The 13,127-nt window shown below is 44.4% G+C and overlaps 1 long non-coding RNA gene across 1 annotated transcript; it reads left to right on the forward strand.

Moving 5' to 3' along the window:
• Window positions 1–7,372: 7,372 nt before the first annotated feature.
• Window positions 7,373–12,532, forward strand: LOC121020479 (uncharacterized). The gene is made up of 2 exons (XR_005786151.1): window positions 7,373–7,549; window positions 11,766–12,532. It is a non-coding gene; the product is annotated as an uncharacterized LOC121020479 (long non-coding RNA).
• Window positions 12,533–13,127: the final 595 nt, after the last annotated feature.

The following is a 13,127-nucleotide window of genomic DNA, read 5'->3' on the forward strand; positions in this document are numbered from 1 at the left end:
CGAGAAAGCTCGGTGCCGTGTCGGGGGCTCCAACGCCCTGTCCTGGGCCGGGCACTAGGAGCACGTGCGCTTGGAAGGAGCCGCAGGAATGCAGGGCCGCGAGTCTCGGAAACCCAGGCCGCCGCATCTGACTCGTTAGAGAACATTTCTTCTTGTTGTGGTGATTGTTTAGATTATTATCGCGCCGTCTTCGACTATAATTTGCTGTTTAATCATGATGACATCTCCGTATGTTAGCTGATGTTTTTAAGCAGCAACGCAGTAAGCCCTGTTCCCAGCTCGGGCAGATATTAACCAGCACTCCTTGCCCAGATGGGGGCGGGGGGACCGGGTGGGTTTCCACACCAAGGAGATCGTCAGACCAACCTCCACCTCACCCAGCAGCATCTCCAGCTCTTGCACAGCCCGTTGCCACGTGGCCCACCAGCGCTGGCTCTGAGCCTTTGAGAACTTGTTGGGCTTGCAGAAGCTCCCTCTTTCACTCCACTGCCTGCCCAAGTAGATTCAAGTCACAGCAGTTCACTTGAGTGTAACGTTTGGTTTTCCTCCTGAAAATGTCAGAGAGGTCAGCTCCAGAGCCCTTGGGAGGGGGAGTTAGAGGGAACAAGGACCTGAAAAAGGGGGCTCAGAGAAAACTTGGAAAACGTCCAGAAATAGTCAGTGGAGGGGAGAGAGGCGATCATCTTAAACACAGAAGGAGATGATGAAGAAACTTTAAGCTGGAGATAGTCGAGTTTCAGAGGAAGGGTGGAGGATAGAGAAGAAATTGGGACTGATTTTCATTCAGGACTCTGAGAAGCAAACGCCCACAAGGACCACCATGCAGATTCTCCTTCTGTGACCCCAGAGATGCTTTCACTCCAGCTGGAGCCTCAAGGGCTAGGGCCACAGTCATCAAGGAGCCTGGGGTCTGGGCAGGCCTGAGAGAGGTGTCTGTGGGGCTGGAGCACCAGCAGCCCCCACCTCTGCATACCAGAGCACACCCTGGGGAAATCAGACCGCTGAGAAGAGGTGAAGCCTATCCCCTCTCTGCCTTCCTGAAACTCCTTCAGATCGGGCAGAGCTGCTTCTGGGAAGGTCTCCAACCATTCCCTCCTTCTCCTGCTCCCCCGCACACATAAGGCTCTGAACCCTTGGCAGCTCCAGGCTGGGTGAGGGTGGTCCTGGAGGCGTCCACTCTCGAACAGTCTACTGCCTGGTCCCATAGGACCAGAAGAAATGTTCTCACTGCTCCAAAGCTTCCCTTGTCCCTTGTTTCTATTGTGAAAATAAAGTGGTGGGGGGGGGGGGGCAATGAGGATGCCAGCTGTGTGGCTAGAGCAAGACCCAGGGTTCATCCGTGGCAAGCCCTGCCCCCTTAAGTCACTGCAAGACAAGTCATCAGGGAACTTTGTAATGCTATATTCTGTCCCCTCTCCCCCAAGGAGAAGAACAGCATCTCCTAGGGACACTTCCTTGATGTTGGGGCCAGGCAACCTCAGCTGAAAGCCCCAATGCTAGAATAAAAAAACCCAGCCCAGCCCTGCCCAGCCTGGGCTCTGGCAGTCTCCCCAGTTGTGCCTCATGGGGTGAGGAGGAGGTTAACGTTTCCATCCAGATTCTCCTCCTGGAAGAACATGGCCTTTAGAGTGAGGACTAAGGAGCCAAAATACCTGTTTGCCAGCTGCATAACCATGGGTGGGTTACTTAACCCCTCTATCACCCTTCTGTTTTCCTCCTCTGTAAAATGGGGATAATCCTACCTACCTCATTGGGTTGCATTTTGTATCAAATGGAATAACATAGGTAAAGCGTTTTTCCACTACATGCCTCTTAATAGCTATTATTTTTGTTTCTTCCCACCTCTAAGCCAGCTTAATTCAGTGAGTCTCGCTGAATTCTTCAAAAATAACCTCTAGTAGAAAACCTCATTATGACCTGTAATACCTTGGGGAAGTTTTCCTTCATAGTCTAGCAGCTTAAACTCTTCTTGCTGCAGGCTACTTAGCACTCCCCCCCTCCAACTGGCCTTCTCAGAGGATGCTGTAGATAAGCTCTTTGAATTAGTCAGCTGCTCCGCATTGACTGTGCCCCCAGACCCTACAGCCACACCCCTCCAGCTGGGGCTTTCATTCCCCAATGTGGAATCCCTAGGTTTTCCCAGAACTGGCCAGATTCACCTTGGAGATTTCTCAGCAACTTCCATTCTCCATCTTCTCTCTGCTGCCATTTATATTATGTTAATTTATTATAAATTAATATTTATATTAAATTCCTCTTTCCAAATTAAAACATAAAGAATTTATTGTAATCATCAAAGCAATACATTGATACATAGAACAAAACAAATGAACCCACCTGCACTGTTAACAGACTGATGTGTATCCTTTCATACTTTTCTCCATGATCTGAAAACATATTGACATGAACCCATACAAAAGGTAGAGGGTTTTTTTTTCATTTGGGCAAAATTATGATATATATTATTCTTATACCAAATCCTTTAAGATCAATAATTAAACAAACAACTCCTGCTTTTAAATAGTTACACAATATTTCTTAGATGGCCGTACCACAGTTTATTTAATTCTCTGCCTATTGGTGGACATTTAAGTTTTTCCAGTTTTTTGTTGTCCTACAAATATTGTTATAATAAGTATTCTTGTTCAAACAATGTTATGTACTAGTATTTTGTTTCTTCTATAGAATAGATTCTGCCAAAGTTGGGTTGCTGGGCAAAAAGATATGTATGTGTGTTTATTTTTTATTATATATATATATATATATATATATATATATATATGTTTTTAATTTGGGGGAAAAAAAAAAACCGCTGTTGGATTATCTTCCCAAACTGTGTAGAGTGCATATTTGCCATCGTCATTAATACTGTATGTTAAAACATTTTTGGTTTTGTCAACACGGTAGGTAACCTAGTGGCTTTCTGGAAGGCCAGCCTTTCTAGGCACACACATTGGGTTGCCTGGGCCCCTCTGGGGCCCTGATAATCTCCAGAGCTCTGGCCAGAAAGGCAGCCAGACTTGGAGTACCCCCAGGGCAGCCATGTTGCCCTGCAAGTAGTGACTTTCATGCAAAGTCCGGTGTAATTAGTCCTGGAAAATTATGACTCTCTCCTGCTAATCTAACCCACAGGCCTGGGGAACTGAGGGCAAAGGTTCTTCGAGCAGGTTCAGCAAGTGATTGTGGGCCGGCAGGGGTTGAGCTCAGCACTGGATCTTTCCCCTCCGCCACAGCTCCTGCCACTTACAGCAGGAGCTATTCTCCGGGTCAAACCGGCTCTATGGGTCAGTACCCAGTCTTCAAACCCCGGCCCATCTGCAGTGGAAGGTGGGTGAAGGAAAAGGCAGCAAAAGAAAAGAAAATTGCAGACCTCAGGGAGGACAGCAAAGATGAGAGCTGAACTTTTCCTTTCCCTACCCAGTGAGATGGAGAGGCTTCCACAGACGGGACCACTTGGAGCCAGTGGGGGGAGGACTGAACCATCAGTAGGGATACGGTGTACAGAGACCTCACTGTCCCTTCTCTGCCCACATCCTGGCCAAACTTAAAAAAAAATTAATTTACTTTTATTAAGCATAGTACATGCTAAGAATTATGCTAAAGCTTTGCAAACATTATCCCATTTCCTGCATTCATTTCTGTAGGAGATTGCATTGTTTTACTGATGAGAAACAGGTTTAGAAAAGAGGTTAGTAACTTGCTGGGAATCAGCAGGTAGTTAAGAGGCCGGGTGAAAATTTGAGTAGTAATCTGTTTTGGAAACCTATTTTAAGACTTCACTTTGCTTATTTGTTACTATTTTGAGCCAGAGAGAGAGAGAGAGAGAGAGGGAGAGAGGGCACAAGTTTAAAAACAACAACCACAAAACTTAAATCCTGTGACAGAATAATCGCTTCCTGAAGATGCTTTGTCCTAATCCTGGGAAACTGAACATGTGTTATTTACATGGCAAAGGGGAAGTAAGAAGGCTGCAGGTGGACATAGGTGGCTAATGGGCTGAGTTTAATAAAATAATCCAGGAGATTATCCTGGATCCCCCTAGGGTCCCAGTGTAATCACAGAGATCCTTAAAAGTGGAAGAGGTCAGAGTAAGGGGGTGCTGGGAGGACTGGACTCACCATTGTTGGCTTTGATGGGAAGAAAGGGCCCAAAAGCCAAAGAATTCCAGTAGTCTCTAGAAGCTAGAAAAGACAAGAATACAATTCTTCCCTAGTCTCCAGGAAGGAATGCAGCCCAGTGATTTCAGCCCAGTGAAACTTGTGTCAGACTTCTGACCTATAGAACTAACTGTAAGAAAACAAATTTGCACTGTTGAAGCCACCAAGTGTGTGGTAATCTATCACAGTTGTGAATAGAGAAATAATACAAATCCTAATTTGCATCAAACCGACTAGATTATGCATTTACATATATCCAGAGAGCCTGAGTGTTTAGGATGTATGTTTGCTGGGATCTCCTCAGGGAACCTTCTTTGTCTGAACGGGGTTTTCCAGAGGAGGTGGGATGGGGAGGGGGTGACAGCTTCAATTCAGCCTAGGGCAAAAATATATGAGAGAGAGAAGACATTGGGGAATGAATTTCAAAGGACAAACAACAAAAAATTTATGTTGATGTTTTCTGATGCTTTGGCATAAAACCTTTTTTATTATTTTCTCCCCCATTTTGTGCTGTCTTTTACCTGCCAGAGCCTCTTACTTGCTTCCTTGACCTCCAGCAATTTAATAGACATGTAGGCAAGTTCCTTGGTTCTGTATCAGTCACAGGCCTCCTCAGATATGAAAAGTTCATCATCACATTGATAGATGGTTTGATGGTACATTTGTGAAATGTACCACCAGGTAGTTATTCTCTTGATAAATCACAGCAGCTAATATTAACTACAAACCTTACTTATCACCTGGACAAATCATGTGTTAGGTAGATTTTTAATGGTGGTGGCATTCCTGACTTTGTACGTTACCCGAACAGAACACAGAAGGAAGTCGATTCAATCTCCTTGGATTGTCTGGAATGAATCCCTCACTATGGGTGTGATAGGAGGGAGGTGGATGATAGAAACACAGGAAAAAGCAAAGCAGATCAACCACAGGCGGGCACTGCCTTCCACATGGAGAGAAACTTCTTAAAATAGTCCAAACCTGGTAAAAAGATGAAGGGAGAAAAGGACACACTTGTCCATCTGGGTTAATCAAGTCACAAATTGCTTTGTTTACATTAAGACACCACTGTAGGAGTCTCTCTTCCTGATTAAGACAAAAGCAAGACTGAGCAAGCCGACTAGCGGAGCAGGGGAGGGCAAGCAGGGATAATTAACTTTAAGCCCGACTGAAGGACTGAGCTGCCACAGATTCCTGTGCCTGGTCCGACTTCTGTCTTGCCATTTTCTCAGAGGGGTCTGCTGATGACTGGGGAGTCACTGTGAAAAATGCCTCTGGGACCCTTATGTTCTCCAGTCACCTCCTCAGGCTTTTGCCTGAAACATGGCCAAGCAAAGTGGTTCATTTAAGTCCGGCCAAACACCAAGTCTTCAAAACAGGCAACTTTGAAGGGGATAAAGATCAGAGCGGGTCAGAGGCACGCCCATCAACACCAAGTCCAGAGCTGTGACAGTCTGGAGTCTTTATATCTGCTCAGTACATGGGGCTGTCATGTTGTATCCTGCACACCTACCACATTTTACAGAGCAGCCAGTCGGCAGTGTATTTTGCTGTGTAACCATTCTTCTGCCCCTCATCTTACACTGTTTTCTCCTCTTCTGAACAGAATGAGGGAGGTGTGGATTTCCTCAATTGTTTTGTATATGGGATTTTTGTATATTTTTCCTCTTTCTGAATGAATGCATACCCACTTAAATAGATACTCATAGTTACATACTCTCTATTTCATATATTCTCCCTAAGATACACACACACACACATGCACACTGCGCCTGCAGCCTTGACCTTATTCCCTCTGTTTTGCTCTTGGATCTTGCCTCTCATCTACTAAACTGTCATTGTTATCTTGTGTTTCATCATTCAAGCCTTCCATCCCCTCAGCTTACAAATACACTCAGGGCTCTTATAGCTTGAAAGATAACCCTCTTCCCTTGTCCATTCTACCTTCCACTGACCCATTTCTCCAGCAAGCTCTTGCAGTAGTGCCCAGGCCAGGGCAGATACTCAGGGAATTTGGAATGACACATGATTGAAATTTTCCCTTTCCCTTCTCTGCCAGCTTTCCCTCCACTGCCCCATCCCTGGCCTCAGGAGCCCCTGGAGACCCAGGTTCTTTCCTACCCACTGCAGACATTCACCCTCATTGGCTTCCTCCATTCTCCCCATTCATGATTTCTATTTTACCATATAAAAATTATTTTATGTATTTTATTTTACAATTTTCCAATAATCCACACTCACTGTAGGAAAATTAACAATCAAAGGTAATGAGCCAAAAAGGGAAAAATTTAGATAGCCCTAACTTCTTCAGCCAGCAGTATGCGTGTTGGTCTCTGTGTCTCTTGTATTAATTCTCTCCTTCCTACATGGGTGTGATAATGTCATTTCCTTTTTCAAGAAGTTCCCCTTCCTTCCCATTGCTGAATCATTGCTGAGTGATTCAGGCTCCCTGCATGGCAATGACGACTTATCAGGATCTGGTCCCCCTCACCTTGCCAGACTCCCCACCCCGACCCCATCCATAGCCCTCCAGGCCCCACATACACAGCAGCCACGCTCTTACTGTCACATCCTCTCCCCCACTCCACATCTTTGCTCATTTAGCTCTTCCGCTATGAAATACACTGTTACTTCTTTCTACTCTCTTACCTCCACCTGGGGATACCCTCCTCCTTCCTCAAGACTCTGTTCAGACTCAACCATTCATGAGTCCTTCTCTGATCCCTGAGTCAGAATTACTGAGTTGCCCCTTGTTGTTCTTAATTTTGTATTATAATTAGCTGTCTACTGGTCTGTTTTGTCTTAAAACCGTAAGTACCTTCAGGTCAGGAAGTATGCCTCATTAATCTCTGAATCTCCCAAAATGCTTAGCACTGTGCCAGCACAGATGTTTACAGAATGAAGAACATTTCCAGCTCCTCTTGCCTCACACATATGTAGTTGTTCATTCTAATTTTGAGAGGAAAGGAAGAAGTATTGCTGATGTTAATGCTGCTTCTCATTCATCCCTTTTCTCCCTTAGAAACTCCTCTGTGGTGGCCTGGGTGTTTACCCCCAGAAGAGGGGAGGCATAAAATTGTTGGATGTAAGCCATGGAGTATTGTACCATCCAGTGGTTAGAAGCAAAGGAATAGATGTGCCCATAGCACTGTGGGTAAAAGGGAATTAATGAATGGTAGCTACAACAACAGGGTGGAAAGAGAAAAGAAGCAACTCCTTGGTACACCCTTTCCGTGCCTCTCAGAACAACTTACTCAGTGTTTTATTAGCTTGTTGTATTTTTTTGTAGGCTACCCGGAAACCTGGAAGACCTTCATCCCCTCTTATCTAAAGAGCTCTTGGGGTGCCTCGGTGGCTCAGTCAGTTAAGCATCCCACTTGATTTCAGCTCAGGTAATGATCTCAGGGTTTGTGAGTTTGAGCCCCGCATTGGGCTCTGCACTGTTAGTGCAGGGATTCTCTCTCTCTCTCTCTCAAAATAAGTAAATAAACTTAAAAAAATAAATAACTCTTGAAATTGACCACTTTCCTGCTCTTTTGTTTAAAGAAGAGAACTTTCCATGCCTCATTTTCACTTGGATTACACACTTAGCACCTCACATATACACAATGACTATGCATGTGATAGCCAGTCTCCAAGATGGCCTCCAATGATCCTTGACTCCTGACTACATGCCTGTGCGAAGTCACTTTGCATAACAAACCAGGGTTGGCCCCATGTGACCAATAGAATACAGATGAAGTAATGATGTGTGAGTTTCAAAGGTAGGTCATAAAAGGTATTGCAGCTTCCTCTTTAGTTTCTTAGATGACTTTTTTGAGGGGAAGTCAGTTTCCCAGCCATAAGGATGCTTTAGCAGTCCTGAAGATAAGTCCAAACAGAAAGGAACTGTATCCACCTGCCAAAAGCGTCACTGACCTCCCAGCCATGTGAGCGAGCCGCCTTGAAAAGTAGATTCTCTAGCCGTAGTTAGAACCTCAGATGACTGCAGCCCTAGCTGATATCTGACTGTAACCTCACGAAGACCTGAATCCAGGACCATGCATGTCAAGCTGCTCTAAATTCCTTGTGCACAGAAACCAGGAGAGATAACAGACGATTACTGTTGTCAAGCCAATGTTTGAGGATGCGCTAGATGGCCAATAAAATGCATCTGGTATTTCCTTTCATTTTATTCTTCAGTGTTTGCTCATTTGTCCATATATCCAAATGAATTTTGGAAGACTTCTTTTTGGTGGGACCCAAAAAAGAAAGGACATTATGTATTGAACTGTTGTATAGTGAATAAGAACATACTTTGGGGGGGGGGGTGAGTATCTAAATACTTCAAATAGTGATTCTTGGCCGAGTGACTGTGGTACCATAAAGTAGTTTGGGAATGTATCAAGAAATGTCCAAAAAGGAAAACAGAAAACAATCTAGGTATCTCAAAGAGAGGTGACTTAATATAAAAGATTGGTTAAAATGTGTTAGAAAGACTGAAAGAACCTGGGTAGCTCAGTCGGTTAAGCGTCTGACTTCAGCTCAGGTCATGATCTCGCTGCTTGTGGGTTCGAGCCCTATGTTAGACTCTGTGCTGACAGCTCAGATTTTGTGTCTCCTTCTCTCTGCCCCTCTCCCACTCATGCTCCATCTCTCACTCCCTCTCTCCCTCTTCCTCTCTCTCTCTCCCTCTCTCAAAAATAAAACATTAGGGATACCTGGGTTGCTTCAGCTCAGGTCATGATCTCACAGTTCGTGAGCTCAAGCCCCATGTTGGATTCTGTACTGACAGCTCAGAGCCTGGAGCCTGCTTCGAATTCTGTGTCTCCCTCTATCTCTACCCCTCCCTCACTTGTGTGCCGTCTCTCTCTCTCTCAAAAAATGAATAAACATTTAAAAATTTTTTTAAATAAATAAATGTTTAAAAACATTTTTAATTAAAATTTTTAAATTAAAAAAATTTTTTTAAAAAGAAAAACTTAAAGAATAAAAAGGAGTCATGCTACCCAAAGATTAGTAGTAGGAAAACACCACAATACTTAGTTCTGAAGGAATAAAAGGGAAAATGGCATTAACCAGAGCCCATGGCCACTTCAACATCAAGGCTGCTGTTGTACAGCTGGAGACACCCCAGAAGTTAGAGGGAAAAAGCTGGTTTCAATATTCTCCGCCCCCCCCCCAGTCTCCTGCCAAAGCCTCCCATTGGCAGAAACTAAGAGACATCAGTAGACAATGGAGTCTGGGAAATGTAGTTCTCAAGCTTCCTGCATGGGTACTAGAGAAAAGATATCAATAGAAAGTTTTCCTATCTCAGTTGAGGAGCTGAGAGCCAATAGACATTACTTATCACTGGGAACAACAACAGAGATAACGGAAACAAGTGTGTGCATGTTTGATGAGGTTCTATTCAAAAATAAAATATCCAACATAAGGTAGTCATTTGCTATTAGAGAAAGTCAGAGAAATTCAAATATCCCCACATTCATCTTTTAAGACACATTTCAGTAGCAATACGTTCAAAACTAAATTCTTCAAAAGAGCTGCCACACCAAAGGCCTTGTTATTAATTGTGGAAGAACATATGGAATAAGAAGAGCTAACACATTAAGCATGCAATATAGACCCAGCACTATAGTAACTGCTTTTCAATTATTAACTCTTTACCTCTCACTCATCTCTATGAAGTCAGTCCTATTGGGATCCATTTTACAGGTGAGCAAATTCAATCCCAGAGGAATTAAGTCACCTAGATGGTGACTAGCAAAGTCAAGGTCCCAACGTAGTAGCCTGGCTTCAGAGGTCATATGCTTGACCCCTCCACTGTACTGCCGCTTGTGTTCTTCTCACCCCACCTGAAAGGGAGAGCTAATCACTGGTTACAACTCTGCCTAGAATATTCCAAAAGATTAATAATATTCAAAGGGATGAAAGACAAAGCCAGCAGAAACGCAACCCCTGAGCCATAGGGTTAATTTTGACTCAGTTTGTCCAAATGTTGACTCTATTAGAATGTGACCTATTAATTCTTTCAGAATTAGAAAGGCCATGGTTCCTAAATTATCTGGGGCTCTCTGTAAAAGTATTCTTAGTCTGGAAATACCACACCCAAGTATGGAGGAAGATTGATAACTGGCATCCTGGGTGGGCCTGTGAGAGGGAAAGCTGTGTGCTTGGACACTAATGAAACTCCATTCAGAACACCACAAGTGTGGTGCTGCTTCTTGCCCCCTGTACCCACACAAAAACCTAGAGATGGTCATGTCAACAAGCTCACCTCAGTTCTTTCCTTCAGTAGAGAGGCACAGAGGAGGAAGAGATTTGTTCTTTAGAAATTGCACCCTATCAGGGGCGCCTGGGTGGTGCAGTCGGTTAAGCGTCCGACTTCAGCCAGGTCACGATCTCGCGGTCCGTGAGTTCGAGCCCCGCATCAGGCTCTGGGCTGATGGCTCAGAGCCTGGAGCCTGTTTCCGATTCTGTGTCTCCCTCTCTCTCTGCTCCTCCCCCGTTCATGCTCTGTCTCTCTCTGTCCCAAAAATAAATAAACGTTGGAAAAAAAAAAAAAAGAAATTGCACCCTATCATCTATGATATGTTGTTTTCAAAGAGCCAGTGATTTGCATTACCCGGAAATCATCAGTGACATCCTCGTTGTACCTTGAGAGAGACTAGGCTAAAGAGAAAGGAGACGTGGCAGGGGGTGGGAGAATGGGACTCATCATATAATAGCATCAGACCCTCCTGCCAACCACCCTTATTTTCTGAAGATGTTACTTTTTTCTTGGAGACCACACGTGGGTCCTGCCTGTTAGGTTTGAAAAGGAGCAGAAGGACAGTAGTGACATAATTCTCCAACAATTTATGTTTTAATGTTTATTTATTTTTGACAGACAGAGGGACAGAGCGCGAGTGGGGGAGAGGCAGAGAGACAGGGTGACACAGAATCCAAAGTAGGTTCCAGGCTCAGAGCTGTCAGCACAGAGCCCAATGTGGGGCTCATGAACTCATGATGCAAGATCATGACCTCAGCCAAAGTCAGATGCTCAACTCACTGAGCCATCCAGGAGCCCCCTCCAGTAATTTTAGATGGCAGACCCGGAGTACCTAGTGCCACTGAGTGTAATTGCAGAAGCATTAATGCTTCTTCTGAAATAATGTGATTGGCCTATCAGGGCAGAAGGGCAGGATTCACATGGCCCAGAGCTGTCTCCAGGCCCATTAAGAGTATTCTTGTGTGTTTGGGTTAGTCAAAGTGGACCCAATCCCTGACCTCCAGGAGGGGCATCTAAAACAGAACATTGACATGGAAACTTAGAAAGGATTCCACAGCTGTGATTATAACTTAAGAGACGAGTTTCCATGCAATTTATGGAGAAAGCTGTTTATTGTTTTTTAGTCATCTCATGTACAGACTCATATAATAAACCAATCATTTTCCTTTTGCCTCACTCATGGCCAGAGGAGAAAAATTGGGTACCTCAAGTAAAAAGAAAAAATGACCTATTATCTTGATGGCCACGTGCCTGTGTGTGATTATGAATGGAGGCACTAGGAAAGAAGAATTAATACACAGAACTTTTCCTCAAGATGAATGGCTTGTTTTAAAGAATATGTGTTTCTTTCTTTCTAGGAAAGAGTTACTATAAAACCACCATTTCTGTCGCTGCCTTGCACCCCAATCAGGACGAGCCATCTTCCGTTGTGCAAAGCACATGCAAGATGTCAACTCTTCCCTCCAAACATCCAACTCAGGGAGGTAGTAACTCCAAAGTTCACACTTACATATCCCAGAGTAGCATATTGGTTTTGTCCTTCTCTCTTTGGGGTCTTTTTTATAATATAGCTGTCAACATGAAAAGAAGAAAGTAGGCACTGTGCCAGTGAGCTCAAAGAGCTCCCTGATAGAGACAATGGTTTCTGAGCACATGCTGCAACACTATGAAAAGGGGTGAAAAATATCAAGTCACGGATGTTTGTCTGCTACATGGAAAGAAAGCAGAGATGGGAGGACCCATCAAGGTTTGAATCTTAATTTGCTATTTCTTTAACATTCATGTCCCTACTTGACCCTACATGTGCCTTATTCTCTGACCTCACCACCTCCTTGCTCTTTCGATGCTCTGCATGCCACAAGCTCATCAGCCTTAATGTCTTTGTACTTATTATTTCCTCTGCCTCTCCCCAAAATCTTTGCATGGAAGATTCCTTCTTGTCATTTAGTTTTAACCTCAATGTCACCGCTTCGGAGATACCTTCTCTGACCTTACATTGCAAGTGAGAGCCACTCTCCACTGAAACTTCTCCCACAAACAGGCATGATCACATTGTCTGGTTGTGTTTTGTTTATACCCTCTAACCCTTGTACCATTTAATAAATTCCTGCCTAACATTGATGTATCTTCTGAGTTTTTAATTTTTTTAATATGAAATTCATTGTCCAATTGTTTCCATACAACACCCAGTGCTCATCCCAAAAGGTGCCCTCCTCAATACCCATCACCCACCCCCATGAATCCTCAGTTTTGAGTTTTTAATTTTTTTTTTAACATTTATTTATTTTTGAAAGACAGAGCATGAGGGGCGCCTGGGTGGCGCAGTGGGTTAAACGTCCGACTTCAGCCAGGTCACGATCTCGCGGTCCGTGAGTTCGAGCCCCGCATCAGGCTCTGGGCTGATGGCTCAGAGCCTGGAGCCTGTTTCCAATTCTGTGTCTCCCTCTCTCTCTGCCCCTCCCCCGTTCATGCTCTGTCTCTCTCTGTCCCAAAAATAAATAAAAAACGTTGAAAAAAAAAAAAAGAAAGAGCATGAGCGGGGAAGGAGCAGAGAGAGTGGGAGACACAGAATCTGAAGCAGGCTCTAGGCTCCGAGCTGTCAGCACAGACCCCAATGCAGGGCTCGAACTCACAAATTGCAAGATCATGACCTAGACCGAAGTCGGACGCTTAACCGACTGAGCCACCCAGGCACCCTCTATCTTCTGAGTTTTGATGCC

The sequence above is a fragment of the Herpailurus yagouaroundi genome, unplaced genomic scaffold (assembly GCF_014898765.1).
Source record: "Herpailurus yagouaroundi ecotype Mexico unplaced genomic scaffold, PumYag 250, whole genome shotgun sequence".
Lineage (NCBI taxonomy): Eukaryota > Metazoa > Chordata > Mammalia > Carnivora > Felidae > Herpailurus > Herpailurus yagouaroundi.